The sequence below is a fragment of the Aythya ferina genome (assembly GCF_964211825.1).
Source record: "Aythya ferina genome assembly, chromosome: 4".
Classification (NCBI taxonomy): domain Eukaryota; kingdom Metazoa; phylum Chordata; class Aves; order Anseriformes; family Anatidae; genus Aythya; species Aythya ferina.
Window position 1 is genome coordinate 31309295 of NC_140300.1, and position 22819 is coordinate 31332113.

At 41.6% G+C, this 22819-nt stretch overlaps 1 protein-coding gene across 1 annotated transcript in view; it reads left to right on the plus strand.

The window, feature by feature from the left end:
* LOC311435581 (uncharacterized protein) overlaps positions 1-22819 on the plus strand; it is a 64621-nt gene that overhangs the window by 21571 nt on the left and 20231 nt on the right. The window contains exons 13-14 of the mRNA XM_084516752.1: positions 9674-9718; positions 18749-18802. The gene's annotated coding sequence lies outside the window, so the exon portion shown is untranslated. The remainder of the gene's footprint in view (positions 1-9673; positions 9719-18748; positions 18803-22819) is intronic.

A 22819-nucleotide genomic window follows, 5' to 3' on the forward strand; every position in this document is an offset into this window, starting at 1 on the left:
AAAAGGTTTATTAGTTTGGAATTGCGCAGTTCTTCCATCGCATGGATTATACCTGACAAAAGTATAAGTAAGTTGGCAAATAAATTGTCGATGTTTTTAATTTAAGTTTGCCGGTTAGCTTGCGTTATCCCCTGTGTCTTAATTGTCGGCAATATACGTGAGCTCACTTGCTGTTCTGTGCCTTAACCTCCTGTGGTAAATAGCTTCTTGAAAGCATGACTTGAAAGATCTGTTCTAGTTCAACAAATTGCTTGGTGTACTTTTTGTCCTGTGCTTATGTGATTGCTATCACCACCCATCACAGCAGATTGCAAGTACTGTAATTAAACTTCTCCATTTAAGAGACAGGGTTTAGCATGTAGCTCTTCAGTTGAGCGTGTGCCTGTGCCCCTCTGAGCCTGTCTCTGGTGGTGAAACCCAAATGAATCGGTGGTCTCGCTCCAGAAGCTTGATTGGAGTGCTTAAGGCAGCCTGAATGGAGCTGATGGGTGAGAGGGATATCCTCAAGCAGGCTTTGCGTGAACGGTGCTCAGTGGTTGCAGTCATGGGGCAGCTTGGGGATAGTGAGAGGCTTCCAGCTGTGCCTGCCCTGTGGCCCTTGTGGCTCAACGGGACCTGGTTTGCCAGCTGTGATTGTGCCTGGCACGGCTGGGTGTGCAGAGCCTTGCCTCAGTTTGGCGAATGCTCTTCAGACCTTTCTGAGGCCACGCTTTGCAAGTGGAAGCTAGCAGGCATCAGGTCTCCTGGGCAGCCTCTGGGTTTTAGTAGAGTTTGTCCCAGGCAAGCCTGTGCTGCAGCTAGGCGATGTGGCAGGGCTGCTGTGGAGGAAAGTGCTCTGCAGACCAGCAGGTGAGCATGAGTGGCAATGAAGGAGCTAGGACTACTCATGGTAGAATGGAATTTCATTTCAATATCTATCACTGTCCAGAATGAGATTTGGAATGATCTATTACACTGGAGAAACTTTTTTTCCCAAAGTCAGCTTGATGATAACTGGTCTGCAAGGAATTAACATGGCCTGCTTTGCTTGGCCTCTGTTTCTGGGGCAGTCTCTCAGGATAATAACAGATGTAGGAACTGGTGGTTATGGAACCTGGCAGTCGCCCACAACCACATGGCTGCCAAGGAGCAGCTGCAGGCCAGCTGGCATGTCTGGTAGCACTTGAAATGGTTCTGTGCACCTATATTTAGGCAACTAATAGAGTCTGTAATCGTTTTGGTTGGGAAACGGGCATTTTGTGTTGGTCAGCTGGGGCTGTTGGCTACTGTTCCTTTGGTAGGTCTCTGGTGCTTCCAGTAGGAGCTAAGCAGCTTTGTTTACATGTATGCAGCTACCTTTAGATGCGCTGACCTTCAGCTTCATCCTACCTCAATTTTTATGCAGTCTTAATTGTGCTCTTCTCATTGATAATGAAAGATGTGACAAAGCAGTCTGAAACCAATAACAAAATGCTAGCGGGGGTGATGTTTGTTCAAACTGTCAGCATCTGTCACACGAGAACAAGATGTTCAAAGCGTGGTGTGATCTGCCTTGTGTTTGATATTGGCAAGCCTGCGCCTCCAGAATGTCTGTAGAGAACAGTGTCTGTAATGTTTGGTGTGTGTACTTCTGGGTGCTCATTGGGAAATGCTACCTTTAGGTTTGAGAAAGAGCATGGATAGTACAAAATTTTGTGCAATCTTTTTGCTCGTTAATGTACCCATAGATACAGAGGGGTGTGTGCATGTGGCTGTGCAGGTAAGTATTAGTTGCTGCTTAGAAGCTGATAAATATTAGGCTACCTTCAGAAATGACTGGCAAGGGTAGGTGCAAGTAAAATATCTGTTACATTTGACTAGTGGTTTCCAGAGGCTTGTATGTTGATAAAATAACTTACATGTGCATATTAGCAATAAATGGCAAGCAACAAATAGGTCTGGCTTGACCAGGAAAGCATTGTGTGCTGCTGGAGATCTGGTTTACATCTAACCACTGCAGATGTAGATCCTGTGGCCCAGTGTTTTGCCTCCTGTGGAAGAAAAGTCCACTGCTGCTTTAGCTTCACATGGTGGGCCGTGCCCTGCATTGACCTAGTTTGCATTGACCAGTTTGATGCAGGAAACCTACCAGTAGAATCTGTCCAAATATTTCATCTTAATGAATGCTTCTGAAGTCAATGAGTTGCAGTTTTTCAGAGGTCAAGTCCATATAAACACAACAGGAAATCCCAGACACAATCACTGGTTGTTCCCGGGTCTTGTAATTAAAGCACAAGTCCAGCAAAACGTTGTTAGGCCAAATGATGAAACAGTTTCTGGAGAAGTACTTGGTCAAAACAGCAGACTGATTTAGCTACAAGCAGGGTTTTGCCTGTTGTTCAGTCTTAGTTTCTTGGTGACTCACAAGTGGTTTAGAGAGCTATTAGAGTGATGTGATTTGTCCATTAATTACATGCAAGTGTGATCAGAGAAGTTCACCCCCAAGAGAATGCTTCAGTTGCTCATGCATAAACACCTTGCATTTGTATAAAGTTCCTCTTGAGACCTTGATGTAACTGAAGTGGTTGAATGGTGGTTCAAAGCCTAGCATACAAAAAAGTCTGATTGGATTTCCTGCTGAATTTGCTGATGACCAAGTAAGAAGCTCTCCACATTGCTCTCAGTTTAATTGTAATCTGAATGCAGGGCCTGTAGTACTCCAAAACAGATTTTGGTTGAAAGATGCTAGGACTCCAACAAGGTACAGAAGTCTGGGCTTTTAACTGAAGGGATTAAAAATACTTTACTACTCCTTAATGTTAACTTCAGACTGAATTCAAGAGTAAACTTATTGGACACATTCGTAATAGCTGTCAAGTCATATCGATTGCTGGGCTGGGGAATCTTAAATGTCTAAATCTGTAGCTTAAAAGGAACTTTAATCCTTGACTAGTGTGACTACTCTACTTGCTAAGAGAGTTTAAGTGAAAGCTAGGTGGAGGTGATGTGCACAGGAGAAAATAGCTTGTAGATTTCTTGCCAGGAGGCCTATCTTAAAATTGTCACCATTTCACGGAGTCAGATTAAAAACTATACAAAAAGTATTCAGAAGGCCTTAGGAGTCATAATGCTGTGGGAGCTTAATAGTCAGTTCAAAATAGAATTAATTGTTCTGGTGTGTGCCTGTGTAAATACCAACTTGTGATATAGCAAGGAGGTTATGATATGTCACCATGATTTCCAAAACGTAAAATTGGAAATCATAATTTACAGTTGACAAATCTGTTGAAGACTAACCCAAACCCTGGAGATCAGCAGGCAGCTGTGTTCATGGCTTCCATCACTGGCTCAACTGCCAGCGTTACTGTCCAAGGTCTGTATTTATCACTAGTGGATTTGTTCAATCCGTTTTGTACTGCCTACATCTTTCTGCTGACCAGTAATGAAATACTTAAGAGCACTGAGACCTGAAACTGCAATTAGGTGTCCAATCATAAGGGCTATGTCTGGCTAACATTTCTTTGAGACAAATGCAAGGAAATGTACCTAGAACTCAAAAGATTGCTCAAGGCCTAAGCATACAGAAAAGCCACAGCATCTTCATGTGTTCATGACAGTCAAACTTCAGAGTGTCTATGAACATGTTTGCAAGACTTTCCTAACACTGATGACTGCAAGGGGTGTGGGTTTTTAATCTCTTAATCGTTAAAGAGCGTTTAACTCCTGGTTAACTTCAGGAGTTAAAAACTGTCACATCACAGAACAAATGTGAAACATTACAGCAGTTGACAGTCTTCAGACATGTTCAGCGTACCAGCAGCATCCTTTATAAATCAGCCATCAGTCATATCTGTTCATCTTCAGACCTGGATCCTTCTTAGCTCTGGGCATGCAATTTCTCTTTAGCAGTGCTGGGATTAGGTCCTGCGGAGTTGGGCATTGTCATTTGACTTGCAGATTTCAGGAAGTTATTCAATGGACAGTCCCTCAATTTCTTGTGGGGGGTGGGAAAGAAATAGAATACTTTGTTTCTGCTGTACTGGGGGGTGGGAGGGGTGGGGAGATAGTGTGGTGTAATCAAAGAGCATTTAATCTACTGCAAACACTTGATATCTTCTGAGTGTAAGGAATTTTACCTTTAGCTTTACTCAAGCTGTTGCTTCTTAAGATGACTAATGTCATTCAGATTCTTGGAACTGGAAGTAGAAAGCTCAAGGTTTGATCTGAAAAAATCACTGCAGGATTCTGCTGCGCTGTTTGATTTTTATTTTTTTTTCCCCCTTTACTTGTTCCTTCCCTTTTTTTCTCCGTGAGCTTGAAGCAGCTGCCTCGCCTCCTTTGTTTACTGAACTGCTCCTAATCTCATAAAATGTTTTTTTCCCCTGAGGAGAAAAGTAAGCAAGCATAAAAGCATCCCTCTTTCTGTTCTTCTGGTAGTTTATTTTAATTTGTATGCTCAAAAAGAGCCAAGCAGAGGGAAGCTTTGACACAGTTTGTTTGTAAAATGCAAGTGAAATGGTTCACATAAGGAACTTTTGTTGTTGTTGTTATAGGAAAAGAGTTCATTCCTGTGAGCTTTAGATACTTGCTAGCAGGAAGAGCTAAGTCCTAAACTAAGTGTTCCAGATGTTATTTATTTGCTGAAGGACAGTGAGGGATGACTGGATTGGCTAGATTAAAACATAGTTCGAAACTGTATGTGATGACAGCTGTGAGTACATCAACTTAAAAACAGGAGAAACTTTATGCTTGTAAATCCTATAGAGTCCAATTTTGGACAAGTTTTAGCATGTTTTCGCAGTCGAGGATGGAGATGTACGTGGAGCTGATGGCAGTACCACGTGACAGAGTGAGCTTCTCAAGTGCTTTGTGGTCCCTTTACTTAGACAGCAGTGATATCAGAGGTGGAGTGGTGGTAATGCTTTTGGAAATTCCATTCAGAATTTCAAGTGTCTTAAGGTTAAAGTGTGTGGGTCTGTTGCTGAGGCTTAATCCTCTGGACTTGACTCCTGAGATGCAGTTTCCTAGGTGCCCTACTGAGCAGGGGTTTGTTAGCAGGCAGCATGACATAACGGAAGCTCTAATCTATTCCGCATCTGGGTATTTGCCATCTTCTTTTTCCATGTTCTTAAGGGTTTGTGAATTAATGTTTTTTTTTATACAGGTATTCACCTTCCTCCATGAAAGCGTAGTCTCCTGTCTCCAGGACTCCAAAGCTTAAAAAGCAGGGGGTGGGGACTAGAGGTAGAGTTGTTGGAGCTGGCCACAGCTCTGAAGGGAAGGTGACTGAGTGTGTCATGTGTCTGCTTGCTTAGTCAATGAAAACCTGAAAATGTACCTGCTTGTAAGCAAAATGAGAATTCTGATTCAGAAATAGGAATTGAACATTGTTATAGCAGCAGCGTTTCAAGCTCATTTTAGTTACTTAGGATGCTTCTTTTCACCCTTGTCAGCTAAACCAAACACGTAGTAATATTTCAGCAGCAGCTACCAGCAGTTGAGCTGTCCCTACAGCAAGGCTTGGATAATCACAGCCACCTTGTGCTAAACCTGTCAGTACTCCTGAGCTGTTGTTGAGGCCAAACATTGTGGTTCTCATCTCCTCACTCAGGACCTTAGTATATACAAAATAAAAGAGGGTTGGGATTTGTTACCTATGAGAAGGTCTGCACCATTAGCCTTTGCAGCTCTTAAAATGGGCAGTTTGTCTGCCTGGGAGACATTCATTAAGGTCAGAAAGGAATGATACAGTTCTAAAGATCCAAGAATTATTTAAGAAGCTATTGGCCATGAGACCTTTCTTGCAACAAACACTGTGTACTATAACTGTAGAGTGAATTTTTGCTATGTCCTATTTAGGAGAATTAATCAATGTTTCAGAATGTGTGCATTAGATTTCTCTCCTATTCTGCTCTGTGCATTGTGGAATAGCTTGTGTGTACTGACCTTAAAATGAACTTCCTGGTTGTCTTTCCCCTGTCTGAATCCTGAATGTTTAATGAAAATATCAGCCCACATTACTTGGAAGGGGGATTACTTGTCTTGTATTTTTCATGTGCATTGAAGTGATACAAAGAAAATGTTGTATGGTAAGGAATGATAACAGTAGGGGGCAGTTTTCTTCAGCTGTAAGGTTTGATCAGATTTTCAGCTAGAATCCATTAAACTGAGAAAGTGCACTTGATTAGAAAAGGTATGAGAACAATACCTGATGTAATTTCATTGCTGGGATTCATTGTAGTATTTCCATGGGAGGGGAAAGAAGGAAGCATTCACATTTTATTACTACTGTTAGATATGAAAAACGTTGCCCCTGTATATGATTTCAAGTTCAAGTGACTCATATGCAAGTTCAACACCGGCAAGGTGTGGTGTTTGGCTGATGTTGTATTGTAAACTTATGTTTAATTCTCTGTGGTTGTCTTCAAATTTGAAAAGTAAGCTATCCAATTCTTAGCATGAGATTTAATTTAGCCTGCTCAGCATCATGTCTGTTCTTTCCCTCCAGTGCTTACATACCTCTGTTTGACAAGTGGAGTCCATTTGACTTGATTTCTTCTGACAGAATGCATGTCGCTTGGCAGAAGCATGTGAGCAGCTACTGAAAGATGAACGGAGGCATGAACTTTTGCAAGGAGGTCTCGGGAGGCAGGTCTTTCTGTATGCAGTTAGCTTCCAGTGCTGAGTGGACAGGATGTTTCTTGAACATCTGTAATGGGTTTGGAATTGATTTTTATTCTAGCCTTTCTTGATTATCCATTATTCGAGAAGAGATGTTCAGAGCATTTGATGTAGATGCATAACTTTAAGGGAAATACTCAATGTGGGGGAAAAAAATCATTTTGAGAAAAGAGAAAACAAAAATAACAATGTTTCTGCAACAGAAACACAATTGCTTTAGAACTGAGCTCAACTTTCCCCCTATTCCAAGGCAGAGACCTGGAATAAGTCAGTGGCAAGAAGGTTCTTCAGCATAAACCAGCTATGGTACTGGGTGGGCCATTTCCCTAGGCTTTGAGGCTTTTTGCATTGTCCTCCTGGAGGCAAAGCTTCAGCCATGCTTCATAGCAGGTGTGTGCTTCTGGAGACCCACAGCTACTTTTTGGGAGTGAAAAACAATTTTATGCAAGCCTGATGCAGCAGTCTGGAGAAGACATTATATCCTTAGAGCTCACTTGGAAATAACTGCACTGTAAAGAAATGTATGCTTCAGTGGAAGTGATGAAGCATTGGCTTAAGGTTGCTTGGGATGCCTCAGGTGTCAGGACTTTTGTCTAAAACCTTTAAAAAAAAGGTTTAAAAACCTTTAAGAAGGTTTTAAAGGTCTAAAACCTTTAAAATGTTTTTAAAAAGGTTTTAAAGGTTTCAACGTTTTTTGATTATTTTTTTTTGTTTGTTTGTTTTTTAAAGGTCTTAAAACCTTTAAAAAGGTTTTTGACTTGTAAGGTATAAAGATAAGACTGGCAAGCTTTATTGGCTAGTTGCATTTTCTTGCTAAAGAACAAGTCACATGCACTTGTTTTAAATGTTCTAAGCATTTTTGAAGCTGGTAAGGCAAAATAGTCAGTGGAGATGAAGAGTATTTTGTTGAAGGAGAAATGAATGCAATTAACAAATCTGTGGTCTTAACCTAATAAGATAGGCTACAACATTTTAATAAAAAAGCTATCATACAAACTGTATCTAAAGTGTTAGCTTGAGGTAGGTGTAACTGGAAAGGTGGTATAAGTGGTAATCCCGGCAGCTGTAGAGTTAAGATGGGTTGCAGTAAGGATAAAAATCATGCTGTTGCTCATTTCTGAATGACTGAAGTTTGAGCATTGTGTTTAAACATGGAGCTCTTTCCTGGCTGTTTATAAAGGTACTTAGGTACAAATGTCTTTCTTTGAGTCCACATATAAAAGCGTAAAGAATCACAGGTAGGAATGGCATAGTTGCAAGTAATGTTTGTGCTACTTTTCCTGAATGGTGTGCTTGCTTCTTGTTCTGAGTGGGCGTTTTGAATTGCTTGGAACTCTGCTAGGCTGAGCTCCCCTTGGCTGAGGTGAGCCTGGCTACAGAGGTACTGCAGGCTGAGCACCGCTGGAGTGGTGAGACCTTGACCACGCACAGAGGAAGACAGCCTATTAAATTCAGGGGGGTCTCCACATTTCAGGATACTGGTTAATAAAACATGTGATTTAATTCATAACAAATGCACACAGAACAAGTGGCAGCAGCATGTTCTTGTTGTTTGCTTCTTTGTTTTTGTGTTGGTCTTTGATAATGTACTTGCAATGCAGTTGGCAGGGAATATCATTATATATAGAACTGGTTTATAAGCCTCTTGAATAAGGTTGCCTTACCAAATGTCCATAATGAGTTTGCTCTTAAATTATTTAAGAGTTCATTTGAAACAAACTCTTTTAATGTATCCACTGAATTGCCTAGTGTACTTGGGAATAACCAACTATGTATCATGTGAATGTTTGTTTTTTCTTTAATTTGGTGTTAGTGACACCTGGCAACAGTGTTGTTGACAAGATGGTCTAAAGGCTCCTTCTGCTAGAATAAAGCGTGACTTTTTTTTTGCAGAAGTATTTTTTTCTTCCAAAAGCTGTAGCTGAGTAATGGTTAGGGATTGTGCAGAAGCTCAGAGCTTATCAGTTCTGCTGATTTTACACAAGCTCCATGCGTTCTTTGCTGGTGCAGATAAAAGCGGTGTCTGTAGTTGTTGGGTTACTGCTCATCTGGAACTTCTGAATGGTTACCTGTAGAGTCATACAGTAAATGACTTGCCCAGTGCTCTGGGTGGGATCCAGGAATTGCTTATGTATCTTACTTGGATGGCCTCTTATTTTCATTGTTTGATGGCACTCTGGCAAACCTTAAAACACCTGTTGAAGCCAGTTCTGTTCAGACTCTATCAAGGTGCATGTTATTAGCTGACTTGGTGCACTTAACTAGAGGTTAGGAGAATTTCAGGGCTGTGCAAGGGCAAAGCGTTAAACCTCAGGATTTGGTCTCAGGCTATTTAAATGTTTGGTTAGAGAGGAGACACAGCACAATTAAGCATTCTGCTTGCTGTTTAAAATTAATTATCCTTTACTGGCTTCCGGATTTGCTTGTGTTGCCTCAGTGGCTTTTTTCCTTTGATCAAATTGTCTCTGAACATGAAGCTCTTTAAGAAGAATCATGAGTGTTGTCTAGGCAAGTTTCTCTTCTGTGATGTGTGATTCTTAGGTGAAAAATATTTATTTCCACATATCTGAGCTGTATTTGGAGGATGGCTTCTGAGCTACGCTGCTCCTGATAGAGGGGTAGGGATGAAAGCCACAGTTGACTTGATACAGACTTGACTTTACACCCTGTTTCCTTGATGCTGTAGTTCCCAAGAAGCAGGGAGCGTTGCACGCTGCTTCAGTTGTGTCCAGTCAGTAGCAGAGGCTGGGAGCAAGTGTACTTCTGGTGAGCTCTGTAGCTGCAGACCTGCTCCATGCAGGAGAGGTGCCCAGGGACCTGCTGGCTTGCATCCTGCTTGGTCTGGCTGCTGGGATCAAACACTAAGTGCTACTTGCAGACTAGTGTGTGGATGGGGTGTAGGAAAAGGATATGGTGACAGATAGCTCTGATAAGAACTTGGAAAAGCAGCCATGAGTACCTTAAATGATTTTTCTGTGGTATGTTTTTACCTTTTCTTTTTCTCCCAGCTGAATTTGTTTTCTTTCTTTTCTAGTCCAGACAGTCCCGTGGTGGTGTGAAGCAAAGCACTAAGCAGAAGGTATGCTCAAACTTTTTTTAAACAGTCGATTTGTTTTATTTCCCCTATAAAGCATTTGGGTGCATTTGTGTTCAAAACATGCTAGAAAACTGGGAATTCTTGAGTGACCTAATACTTTCTCTGACTGCCTACTGACCTGGATGCATGTATTAGTAAGTTATCATTTGAGCAGTAATGATATTTTGGGTTTAAATCATGCAGTAACAAGCTGATCTAAACACTTTTTTCAAGTGGTTTTCATTTGAAAACCACGTAGTTCACCACCCTAAAACCACTTGGTGTTTGGTGTTGAAAAGACTAGATCTGATTTCATGGTACACAATTTTGTATCTGTTTTGTTAGACCAGTCTCAACCATTTGTTTTACTAAATGGTCTCACTGAGGTTGCAGATAAATGAGGATGGTAGTGTCAGACCTTGGGTCACTGAAAGCAATGTGCATTTGTAATGCCAACGCAGTCACAAACTCCAGAGCCATTAAGGTCACTGGAAGGATTCTCAATGACTTGAGCAGGAATTGAAAGAGATTTTTCCAACAGGCCTAGGGCTACATTTTTAGGAGACCTTGCACTGGTGTTTTTTGTGGATAATTGGCAATTTTGCCTACAGTTGCAAATCTGAGCGGGGCTGTATGCAAATGGAGCTTTCACACTTGGCCCTTGTAGTTAGTAATTACTGGGTGATATGTGTAAATCTGGGAGTTGATGGAGAACTGAACCGATGTTTTCCCATTTTATGTGCTTTTTCATTTTCTTTCTACTTCAAGGAAATTATCATCTTTTGATATGGGTGGCTGGAAAACTGTTTAGAGTGCAGTATCAAGCAGGAAGGTTGAAGATAGGAAATGTGTGGCAGGTGCAAGCCTGTCCTTAAGCTGCTCAAAAATCACAGCTGAAAAGTGCCCCAGTGGTGCACGTGGAGTTCTTTGCACTTGCCTACAAACAACAATTAATAAAACTGAAATCTTTGAGTGGTCTAATACTGAGCTGAGGTTAAAAAACTGTCACTTCCCTGGGGCTTTCCCTTCAGGGTATTAAGGATCACATGCAGGGGAAGAGACTGCCTGTGGTCAGTGTGCCAGGGACAACAGAACAGCTGGAGTCAGACATGGTTAGTGCTGGCAGTCTGTCAGGTAGATATTGGGGGGGAGGGGGAGGAAATGGTAGAATGTGAATTATTACTGACACCTGGTATTTTCCTTGCCATCCTGATAAGTTTCTCAAGTTAAATTTCAGGATGCTTTCCCTACTATCACCCTTTTTGTTTTGTTTCTGTACTGTCTCCTTAAGCTTACTGCTAATTCTGGGTTTTCCTCACTCCCTAGCCCACTAACCTTGTTACCTTTGTTCTTTTCAAACACTGCACTTGCTGGTCCCCCTTACGCTTTGCTGCCTCATGCAAATATAATGAGCTGTGGTAGTGAGCTGTGCTGTTGGAGTGCTCCCACTGCAGACTCCCCAGATGCTTCATTATTTGCTTATAATGCTAGCATGCCTGCAGGGCTTGGTTGAAAAGGCTGTGGGGAAGTAAACTTGACAAGGCAGAGAAGTTGGTAACCTTTTGCGTTTTTTCCTTTGCATCAGTACAGCGTTAGCCGTTGTATCAAGTGATGCCAGCTCACCAGTGAAATAGCCAGTTGTGCAGGCACTACCATATGTTTCTTCTTTGCTCTACTGCTAATAGCAGTGGGTAGCGTTAGGCCAACTAGATCTTAACTCCGATCAGAGGTATAGGGCAGAAATGTGATATTTTGTTGTGAGAAAAGGAATGTTTGTGCATGTGTGTGCTCATATCCTGCTTAGGGGGAGAAACATGACCCTGGAGTGATGTTTTCTCCCGGTATGAGAAAAGGAACACCTCCTTGTACCCTGCATGTAGAGGATGGAGGCCGAGTGCAGGAGAGTGGAGGGGGGCTTGAGGTAACAGTGAAGGGTGCAGGAAGCAGCTTAGTTAGCCTGAACCAGGAAGAGAAGCCAAACCCTTCAAGAAATAAGCTTCTGGCTGATGAAACTAGTGGCAGAACACAAAGGGTGCGTGTTTGCCCTACCTTGCTAGCCCAGGTGCTTTAAGCTTTCCAGCTGGAAAACTAAGCTGCCTTCTGACAGACTTGATAGCAGAAGCTAAAATCCTTGTCCTCTTTAATTTGTTCTTTAAATCATAGAAAAATGACATCAGTCAAAACTTACTGAGAAGACTTTGTCACCGCAGCTGCTCTTCCCCATGTGCTTCCACTATCTTTTAAAGATAAAAGGGGCATACAAATCTGTGTGTAGAGGTGGCTGGCAGGTAGCGTGGCCTCTAGGGGTCTGCTTTCATTATGCCTGTGTAATTATGGCTGGCTAAGTGTCTGCAAGCAAGCACATATAGAATTAGTAAAGCTCACTGATTGTTCTAATGGAAACAGTGATGTGCACCAACTCTGGAAGGCGTGCTCTGTTCTCTGGATGAACTGCCCCTCAGCGTTCCCTCCCCTTGGGCTGTGTTATGGGAACTGGGCCTCTGAGAGAGGAACTAGGAGGCTGTCTGCATCTCTCAGTGGAATTGCATGCATGGTTGGCTGTCTGGCTGCCATGCATGAGAAGTAACGTGGTTATCTGTCTTGAAATAACGTGGTTAATGTTCTCTGTGGAGCATGATCGCATGCAAGGCTGAAGGATCTTAAGTGCTGCAAATCCCATCGTTAGGAAGTTGTGTTCACCAGAGTGCCTTGGGCTGGCCTCGCTTGCTCGGTGCTGGAACTGCTGCTGTCAGTTGTGTGTGCTTGCTTTATCCAGCTGTGACTACTGTAGGGGAAACATGAATGTTGTGTAATGGACCCTACAGAGCTATGTCATAATTAGGAACTAACTTTTATGCTAAATTTAAGTGTGTTAGGTGGTCTGTCCCGTAAATACACTTGTTTCCTAGGTTTTCTGCAGCACAAAGTTGAACAGATTTCTTTAGTGTTGTTATTAGCATATTCTAAGTGAATGAACTGACTTTTCTCCAGTGAGTTAACAAGTGGGAGTACGGGATCTTTAAAGATGGGGAAAGCACTGGAGGTGAGTTCCATCTTCAGAAAAAACTGTCCCTATACTTTTGGTTCTGGAAAGACTAAAACTTGGAATACTGTACAGGTTTAAACAGGTTACAATGCTTAGGTGAGGTCACTAAACTTGAGTTAGGCTATAAATATCACTTAGTTTTTCTCGCAGATTTTGTTACAGATCAGCATCCTTTCCTTGTGAGAGGTTGGCAGGTGTCTTGTGTGTTTCCTGTGCAGTCTAAATACAAGATCCTGTAAGGAAAGAAGGTACCAGCTACGCTTGAACTTGTAAAAGCCTTTTAGCCTTCAGGGCTGTTCCCTCTACTCCTAGGTAAAAATTGTCCCTCTATATCCTTATCAACACTGCTTGGCCAGAAGTAAGGCTTTTTTTTTTTTTTTTCCAAGCAAAGGACACTTTGCTAGTGTTGATGGAAAGCCCAATTCAATTCCGTTGCTTAAAGTTAAGTATTGCATATACTGTCAATTAAGAGGTGAGACTCCTTTTGGACTGCTTTAGACATGTGCTTGGTTCAGACAGGCCTCCTTGAAATACTGCCTACGTGAGCATTTTGGTAGTATTTAAATGGTTTCCCTTAAATATGTCTATCTGTCTCTATCTCCAATTAAGTGAACTGCTTCCTGAAAAGGATAAGTGTTGTGATGAAAGCTGTAATTTTTCTAATGAGCTGGATCTTAGTTAATTTGCAAGCTCTAATAAGGTATTCTTCAGTGAATAGGTTTGCTGCGAGCCACCTTATTTTGCGTCTCCTGGTGAATGCATCAAAAGCAACCACTCTTTATTGCCAGCCTGTTTCCTGAGCATTATTTGGGTGTAGCCTTTGAAGAAACCTGGGGGATCGTGCTGGTGCTCCTGGAGCAGCTTATGCTTAGACCCCACGTGTGATGTCTACTGATGTCACTGGTGGAGGACAGAGAGGAGCTGTCAGCTGCAGCACTGAAGTGTCCCCTGTCCTTAGGCTTTGATGGAGAAGGCCCGTGGGAGTCTTGAAACAGAAATGGTGTTTTGTAGCAGGTGGGGGTAAGTAGCGGGAGGATCTATCCATCAGTGCCCTAGCTGTGGGACAAACTTGTCAGGTTTTCCTCTTTTTTCCAGTGGGCAGTGTAGCTATTGATTTCTTGTCAAGTTGTCACAGCAGCTCTGGTAGCAAATGAGGGCTGTTTCGCCAGCATCAGAGCTTAGCTTTTAAGAACCCATCAGATAGTTACTTGGGGCCATCATTACTATTCTGCTTTGGTTTAAAAGATGTGTAATAGCTGGTGATTATAGTAATGACTCTCTGCATCTCTGAACTTGCCCCTTGTGTTCACTTCATCAGCCGCTATTACGCTTTTAATGCAGTCTGTTGGCAATGAGTGTAGGCTGGTAGGCTTCTGAACCTACTGGCCACAGAGGATTAACCGATGAAGAAGAAAGGATGGGGGTTAAAGGGCCAGGTGAAAATCTACTGGGGGAAAAAAAAAAAAACACTTTGAACTCAGGTAAACTGAAAAAAGTGATTACACTAGTAGTTATCTCAGCTGCGAACAGCTCAATGATAATTTCCTGTCCATTTTTTGGTCCTTTTTATATTTCAGTATGGGGTGGGAAGGAGGTCCATTATGGTTTAAAATACCGATGCTCTTGGAAGTGAAAATTATCGCAGTGAAAATCTTAATTCAGTACTTCTATTGTGACAATTTGTCCTACACAACAGGGTGAAAGCCTCATTAAACTGGCAATAAAGGATAAAACTTTTTTTTTTTTTTTTTCTGGGATTTTAGCCCTAAAAATTGCACTTAGAATTCACGTGCTTTTTTTTTTCTTTTTTCTTGTTCCCCCTCCCCCAGTGGTTACAGGGTACCTCCTGTTCCTTTCTCCCTATTTATATTTTTCTTAATTGTTAACTCTGGAAATGCAGTACAGAATGAGAACTGATCTGTGAGCTTGACATACGCCTCTGAGAGCAACCCTGCTGTACAGTTAGGCAACCCAACTGGTTGTGACAAGCTATGCAGCCAATGAAGAGATTTTCCTTTCTTCATGTTCTCAGGTGTTAATGTCTTGTTGTGACTTATGAGCAATTATACCATTTCATACCTAGTGTGTAGCTGTTTTCGTGCAATTACTGTTCTGCACTTGAAACATGTATTAGGAAAAAATACATTTGTTAACCTTGCCTTGTGAGTCATGTGTTGAAACCTTTTAACCTGGCAGGAACATTCATCTGTTTGTTAACAGGGTAGCTCAAGCTGTTTGGCTGAATTTCTGGGTAGCTGTAGCTGCAGCAGCAGGAATTGTCTTGGGCTTAAAAGCACATTATGTTAGGCTCTGCACAGTGCCAGTTTCTTTGAGTGTACTAAATTGGGAAAAACAGTTACAGATAAAGGGTAAAACTGCTGGGAGGTTGAGATGAAATGAAATTGGTTTTTCTACTCATACAGAAATGGGTAGCAGAGATCAGGCTAAGGTGGTTTTTAATCCAAGCAAAATGCTTTAATGAGGGCCCCTGCTTTCCTGATGTGGGAGGAAGTGTAAAAATATCAAATTTGGGTTCTTCCTATGAGCTGAAAACTGAACCCAAGTCTCTGAGAAGATTCTCGGTGACTAAATGAGTTAATGCTAATTAACTGCTTTTATTGCTGTAACTAACAGGATAGTGTGGTGTGATTGCTTTTTCTTGTGTTTGACTTGGGTCATAAATACCCTGCATATGTTCAAGTTGCTAGTTAAAACAGGTTCTGAGGCTCCCTCACATATTCCAATAGCCCATGCTAAACCTCAGGCAGAGCAGAGGAGCTATTAGTGGGAGAGAAAAAGGATAATGTGAATTCAGAGAAGAAAAACTCGCTACAAAGACTTCTGTATAATTAGCACTGTTGCTGAATGTAATCTAACTGATGCAATAAAAATGAAAATGTAGTGTGGAAGAACTTGAACATGACTTTTTGTGTGCAATGAGGACAGGTGGCTATACAAAAGGGGCTGATTCTGAAAGTGCCGAGACCTGCAGCTCCTGTCACCTTCAGATGTTTTCCCTAGCAGGTGACAGCCTAACAACTGAATGTCTTTGAGCCCTTTGAGAGGAGTATGCTCAAACACTGAAGATGGCTTCCTGGTGAGTAGAATTGGGTTGGTTTTGCAAGTGGCAGCTGAAGGGCATTATAGGATGCTTATATCAATCCACTGAAACATTTTGTTTGAGTTAATCATAAATTTCTTCTCCAAATCTCAAGGGTAACACACCTGTGCTTTCTCATGACCTGAGCCACCTGCCTGCTTTCCTTAAGAAATTTGTATGGATGCGGGGATGATATAAATGGGGAAACTGTGGGCTCTTGGGAATCTGAGACTTCAGGCGTTTTTGTGGTACTCAGTCTTGTTGCTCATACCTGTGTGTGAGGGCTGATTGTGCTATAACCTGATAGAGAATCCTTTCCTGACATGAACAGCTGGAATCGGGGAGGGGCTGATTCTTAGCTGGTAGGCTAGTTTCTTAAATAAAACCCAGGCCTGGTGGTGATGAGGTTTTGTCTAGTCCTAGAAGCTTTCCGGTTGATGGTTGACTAACAGCAGCAGGGAAACAGTCCTGCTGTTTTGGAAGGTAAGGAGTCTTTTTCTTCAGGCAGGAAGAAGATAAGAGGTTATGTCCAAGGCTGAGGAAATTCAGGTTAAGTGAAGGTGTGACTGTGCTGGAAAGATGTCACTCATTGTCCTTTGGGACAATGTGTTTTGTGGAGAATGAGGTAGCATTTAGGATGCAAAAATGTATTTCAGCTGCATGGCCGTGCTTGACCCAGTAGTTACTTGTGTAGTGCTAGATATTGTTTTTCCACGAGTAAGCCCAGTTGTCTGATACATTGCAGTTACTCCGGAGGGTAAGAGTTTCGATTTTTAGGATGAGAAACAATGGAAGAGAAGACTTGTTGAACTACTTTTCCTTTTAAATTCGTATTAACAAGTAAAAGATTTAAAAGGTCACTAATTTGTTCAGTATATGTAATTGGAATTCTGTGTGAAATTCCCTCCCCTTTGACTTGTCTTGCTAAGAGTACTTACTCTTGCTAAGGGTATTTTTAGAGGAAACCTTCAGGGCTTCCTCTGGGGCTGGATACAGTCTTAGGGCTCTAACCCTGTCACTTAACAGACAGAAGTATGTATCTTTCTGCTCCTGTTAACTTCAGTAGAAGAAACCCCAGTAATATATGAAACCTAATGTTTGTTTTTCTTAGCCAAAAAACTCATTCTAAGTTTTGGAACCTATTTTTATAAAAGTTTGTTATTTTTCTGTTGGCTTCTTAATGTTTATCTGAGAGTGCTTTGGATCACATGTGTGAATTTCAGTTACACGATGTCTGAGTTGTCTAGCTTCAGGTGCTTTGTAACAGAACATCTCTGCTTCATGCTGTATGCTTGGTCACGCAGGGGATTCAGCTTCAGTGGCAGAAAATCTCTCAATGCATCAGTTCCTGTCAATGTGGGTGAAACTACTGTGAACAAGCACTGAGGATTGTTACCTTCCGTGCTTGACTAATATGCTGAGCAGCCTTCGGGCATACAGTAGGCTGAAACGTTTAGTGCTCATTTCTCCAGCCTTTTTGAGGAAATGCTTGCCTAGAGTTGAAATGCTGAACATGTTTAAGGAAAAAAAATGTATCAACTGATTCCAGTTTGAGAGCCTAATTTTGCCTTGAACTCTTAAGTTTTTAGGTCATCTCACAGGCAAATATTACGTCTTTATTGGGTGAGCTATTAGCTCCACTTTGCATTAAATGAGGATAAGTAGTTTTCTTTGCCCTGTTTTGCATTTTATCCCAACAGCTTTTCCATTAATTGTGCTGCAAACCTTCATTATCTAAATAGGATGCAGATGATGGTCATTAGACTGGAGGGTTGATCCTGCTGGCACAGTTAACAGTTTCTTCACTGGGGCACAGGAAAATATAAATTATCAGCTACATTTGGTTTAGTATTTTAGATTGTTTCTGTATATTTTATTGCTGGGTTGGTGTTGATACTGTTTGTTCTGGAAATAAAACTGATTAGAGACTTAAGGGCTTGATGAAGGAAAAGAACTAATGTATTTCTAGCAGGTAGTGCTCATTCTTGATGTAACATTCTGTTTAGAAGTTGAGGATGTTATTGAAAGCATTGCTGTGCACAAGCCAAAGTTGGTGGGCACCAGGTTACGGTCATTGTTAGTACTTTAGGAATATTGTGCATCATGTGCTGAGATGCCCAAGTGCTTGCTGTGTTGTGCAGAAATGATTCATACTGACAAGGAGATAAAATGAGGTCCTGGTACGTGAACACAGATTTCTTGTCAAAAGTATTGGTGGTTTGTTGAAAGTTAATGGCCCTTCTGCAGGTGGATGGAGGGTGACGCATAGAGCACGGGTGTTCTCTGACTGACCCCTCACTTAGGAGTGTCTCTTTGAGCCTGACACCCCTCCAGGAATGCCTTGCCTGTTACAGTAGGAGGGAAAACTGACCAGAACAGCTGAAACTAACCATTGCAGAGAGCTGTGGAAGGGACAGCATTCACATTCGATTTGCAAAAGTTTTGCTGGACTGTACTTAAAGTGCTTTTGTGCATAGATACTGTGATTACTGTGGGGAAAAGAAGAAGAAAAAAAAAAAAAAAGGACTATTTAGGGTTCCATTGGGTCTTCCTACTTGCAGTTAACTCCTACTGGAACTTTGAGTATGCTCTTTTACAGAACTTCAAGCCCGGAATATTGTATCATGTAAAACAACTGTATACGTTACAGCACGTTGCACAACTTAACACTAGAGAAACTTTTTTATTCCATGTCACCTAGCCGAAGGACTAGAAGAACCTAAGGGTAGCATGCATGTCTTGATACCAAGGTAAAATTTTACTGTACAGTAGTGATTTATTTTAATGTTTAGAGACATTTTGTTAAAAGAAAGGTGTTTTGTTCATCCTCCAGAAAATACAACAGTAGTTGTCCAGACTAACGGATCTTATGTCCTTTATTTTTCAGACTGTGCTCTTCAGGGCATTGGCCAAGGAGAAGCCCTTAACTGCCCACAAACAGGTAAGCTAACCTTCAATTGTGCACATCTTTTTAATATATTAAGAAAACAGTGGCATGTAGAAAACTACATGCTTGGGTGCTCCTAAGACCAAGCAGCCTCCGCAAGTAAGTAGTGTAATGCGGCAGGGAACTTGATAACCTGTGATTGAAACAGAGATGAACACCGTTTGATTTTGTCTTCAGTTTCTGGGGTAAAGTTTTTCGCATGTTGCTCCCTGATCTGACTTTGCGCATAGGTGATTATGGGAAATGCTGCTGCCAAGCTGTTCAGATAGCTTAATGTTTCTTTTACTTGAACTTCTAATATGTTGCTTTTAATACAGATGGAAAATGTTGGAAATGGATGGAAAGTTAAAAGAGGTAGAAGGAACCATTATGGATTAGGGATTTGGAACAGAATTCACCTGAGAAAAAAATTTGGTTTTTAATCACCCTACCCATTGTGAGCCTGTATCCAGCTTCAGTAAAAAGGGTTGCTGTGCTGTGACTTAGCACCCTATGGAAACAATCCTGTGTTGCTTCTGTTTTTGTGGTTTTTGTTTTGTTTTGTTTTTAATCTGAAATGTGCCAGATTGATTTTTGACTTGATGTAAGGCTTAACTTAATGCCAATTGCAGGGAAAACTGCTTGGATTTGTATTTCTGAAAGATTTCAGGTTGAATCTTTTAAATGTATGTAGAGGTCATTAATTAACTATAAGAGGGGGGAAAATAATATTAATAATAAGGGGGGGGGGGGGAATAAGAAAGGAGCTCCAACAGTGTATTATTTTATGTGATGTAGACATGATTGTCACAGGACTGTAAGAAGCTTCTGTGCCATTGGTCTACATACTTAAATATCTTGGAGAGAATTCCTTCATATAAGGATTGTTCTTGGCCATCATCTTGCTTGAGTCAATAACTGTGGCTTTGGAAGATTTTTGTTTCTTTTTTTGCAAGAAAAGGGTCTAAATGCATTCCTTCTTTACAAGTACCAGGTCTCCTATTTGATGTATTTCACTACTAATATAGATAACTCTTCTACACTACAGAGTTTGACTGTTCTCTACAGCCTGTTGTGCAGACTGGCAACGACAGGCAGGTTTTATAGTGCCTCTGTCAGCTCGAGGCTGTTGCTGGTTTTGTCTCTGCTTTCTAGTACCTTTGTAGGACATGGCTTTGGTAGTTCTGCACGTGTCACAGAGTTCATATTGCTTTTTCAAATGTTTGTATCTTATGCATCAGGCTTACTCTTCCGAACTTCTTCTTAATTAGTGACTTCCAGAAATTGCAGTTTCTGGATTACTTGGATTTGCGTGGGTTGATCTTCATGTTTTTGTCTTCTAGTTGCACTTGACTTTTTTCTCAACCAAAGCAATGAGAAAACTGCCTTTATTTTCTACAGGAAGGCATGAATTTAGTTTTGCATTACCTAGGGCTTTTATTTCATACTGCAATATTGAAGAAATCATTGAGTTGTCACCAGTGCAGCATGTTCCAGTGGTGCTGGGAAATGTGATGCTGAGCATGGGAAGACCAGAGTGGAGTTAAAAATGTGTTGTCTTTGGGAGAAATGTCAAGGAGAGTCTGGTTTGAGAGAAAAGCTGGAGCTTCTGTAGGTTGGCTGCCTTAGAAATGTGTGAAGGAATTTGGAACGGCTAATATTATGGTTCAAGACTAATGTCCAATAGTTTAATGACTGGTTGCGGATCACATTGTGAAGGAAGGTCTAGTGCATTCAATCGCAGCATGTGGGAGAAAAGGGCTTAGTATTACTCAGAATAGAAAGCAAGTCCTGCCCAGGGCAGTGTGGTTTGGGATCATGTTAACACTTTGCTTATTGGCAGGTAGGTGGCACTGCTGAGAAGGCCACAGTCTCTCCAAAAAGCTCCCAGTATTAACTGTACCACATCATTGCTCGTGTCTGAGCATGATTCTCTACTGAAAGACAAAAAATTATTTAGCCAAGGTATGTTTGATGACAGAGAAGCAATCAAAGGCAGACGTTGAAATAGTCTGTTTGATCAGAGTGAAGTGGAGAAACAGAGGTTAAAAAACATGTAATGGGAAAGGAATGAGAAGAGTAACCCAAACGTAGCTGTGAATTTTTCTCCGAAGGAAAATGGAGCTTTACAGAAACACTGTATTGAGAAGTTCTTCGTTAGTACAGAGGGGCCTAAGAAATGTTCTGAGGACATACACTGTCAGGGCAGGTAGATCAACTGGGTGCAGAAACAAGACTCGTCCATGGTATCAAGCAATTTATTTGCCCCTTTTCCCCTCACAGGAAAAAGAATCTTAAAAAGGACACAAGTCACCAAGTGCTTTTCTCAGAGGCTTGAAAGCAAGTTTGAGTTGAGAGGTAAAAATGTGTGTATCTTGAGCCTGAAGAAGCCCAGGGCATCACTCAGTGAGTAGACACTCTTCAGATTACCCCAAGCAGTAGCAGGTGGCAGTTTTTCAGGCTTTGTTTCCAGCCACAGCTCTATCTCAAGAAGCAGCTTTGGAGTGAAAAACACAGGAAAATAGGTGAGCTAGTATAAAGTCATTTATTTTATGAAGGGACATACACATTTCATGCATCTTAGTCATGTACTTGCTAAATGGAACTTGGTAATGCATTCCAAGTACACTATTAACAACAATCCTTTCACAACACTTCATCCCTTCAAGAAATTCCTTCTTGTGCTCAGATGCCTGGGGAAACTGGCTGCCCGTGGCCTGCACAGGTATATTCTTCTCTGAGTAAAGAACTGGCTGGAGGGCCATGCCCAGCAGGTAGTGGTTAATGGAGTTAAGTCCAGCTGGCATCCTGTTACAGGTGCTGTCCCCCAGGGGCTGGTACTGGGGCCTATCTTGTTTAGTATCTTTATTGATGACCTGGATGAGGGGTTTGAGTGTACCCTCAGTAAATTTGCAGAAGACACCAAGTTGGATGAAATTCTTGTAGGTCCTTTCCAACCTTGTGCATCTATGATTCTGTGAAAGGGGTGCGGGTGAGATCAATAGATGATTTTCAAGCTGAGGATTCCTGTTGATGATTGGGAAACACAAGTAAATTTGAGAACGAAGACAAGGAACAACTGGACATGGGATAAGTGAGAATAGTTATGATGCTGCATTTTTGTACTCAAAATAATAAGTAAAAGTTCACATCTAATATTGTGTCAACATGTTCACTAAAACATAACTCCATGGAAGGGGCAAAGGAGAATAACACATGGGTTTTGTCTGTCTCCATCTCCAGGTTGACGGATAACGGATATAGCTGCAACAACAGCATGCTCAGGTTTGCTGGGGGTGCTAGCCAGAATGCACTGACTTGTGTGGACTGCTGAGATACTGAAGTGCTCTGCCTTCCCTGACAAGCACTTCTTGTGTTCCTTATACCAGTATTTAATGTCATGATTGCTTATGTGTTGATGAACCTTGCAGAATAGGAGTTCATCTTAGTGCTGTGTGGTTTGGCAAACAGAACCCCGGAGGATTATCTGCTGACTGTGATGAATTGCATTGTAATGAGGATCATAATACCAGCAGCTGAGCCTTCTGCTGGGGGATGCACCGCATGGGGTCTGAATGCTGCAGTTCTTAGTCAGCCCCCATTGACTTGAGTTTCCAAAGGCAGCAGGAGCGAAGATGATTTCTGTCCCTGTTTTCTCCCTGTAAATTTTTTTTAGGAAAAAGCACTTGAACTTCATTATAAAGCTCAGCTGTCCATAACTGGTCCTGTCACGGTTATAAGTCATATGTATCTTCCCCCTTCTCTGCATTTATTTCCTGGGTAGCAAGAAGGATGGCCAGGATATCAGATGGTTCCAGAAACCTGTTACCACTGTTACTCTTCTTACACTAGCTACTTAGGAGTTGTGATCCTTAGTTTCAGTAACATTAGTAAGGCTAACTTCTGCTACTGAGATGTGAAATTTGCCAGGGCCAGTGAAATTTGGCGTCATAATTTGACTACGGATAATATCTTTTTTTTTTTTTTTTTCTATCAGAGGAGCCAGGAAATATCATCTCTGTCCTATCCTGT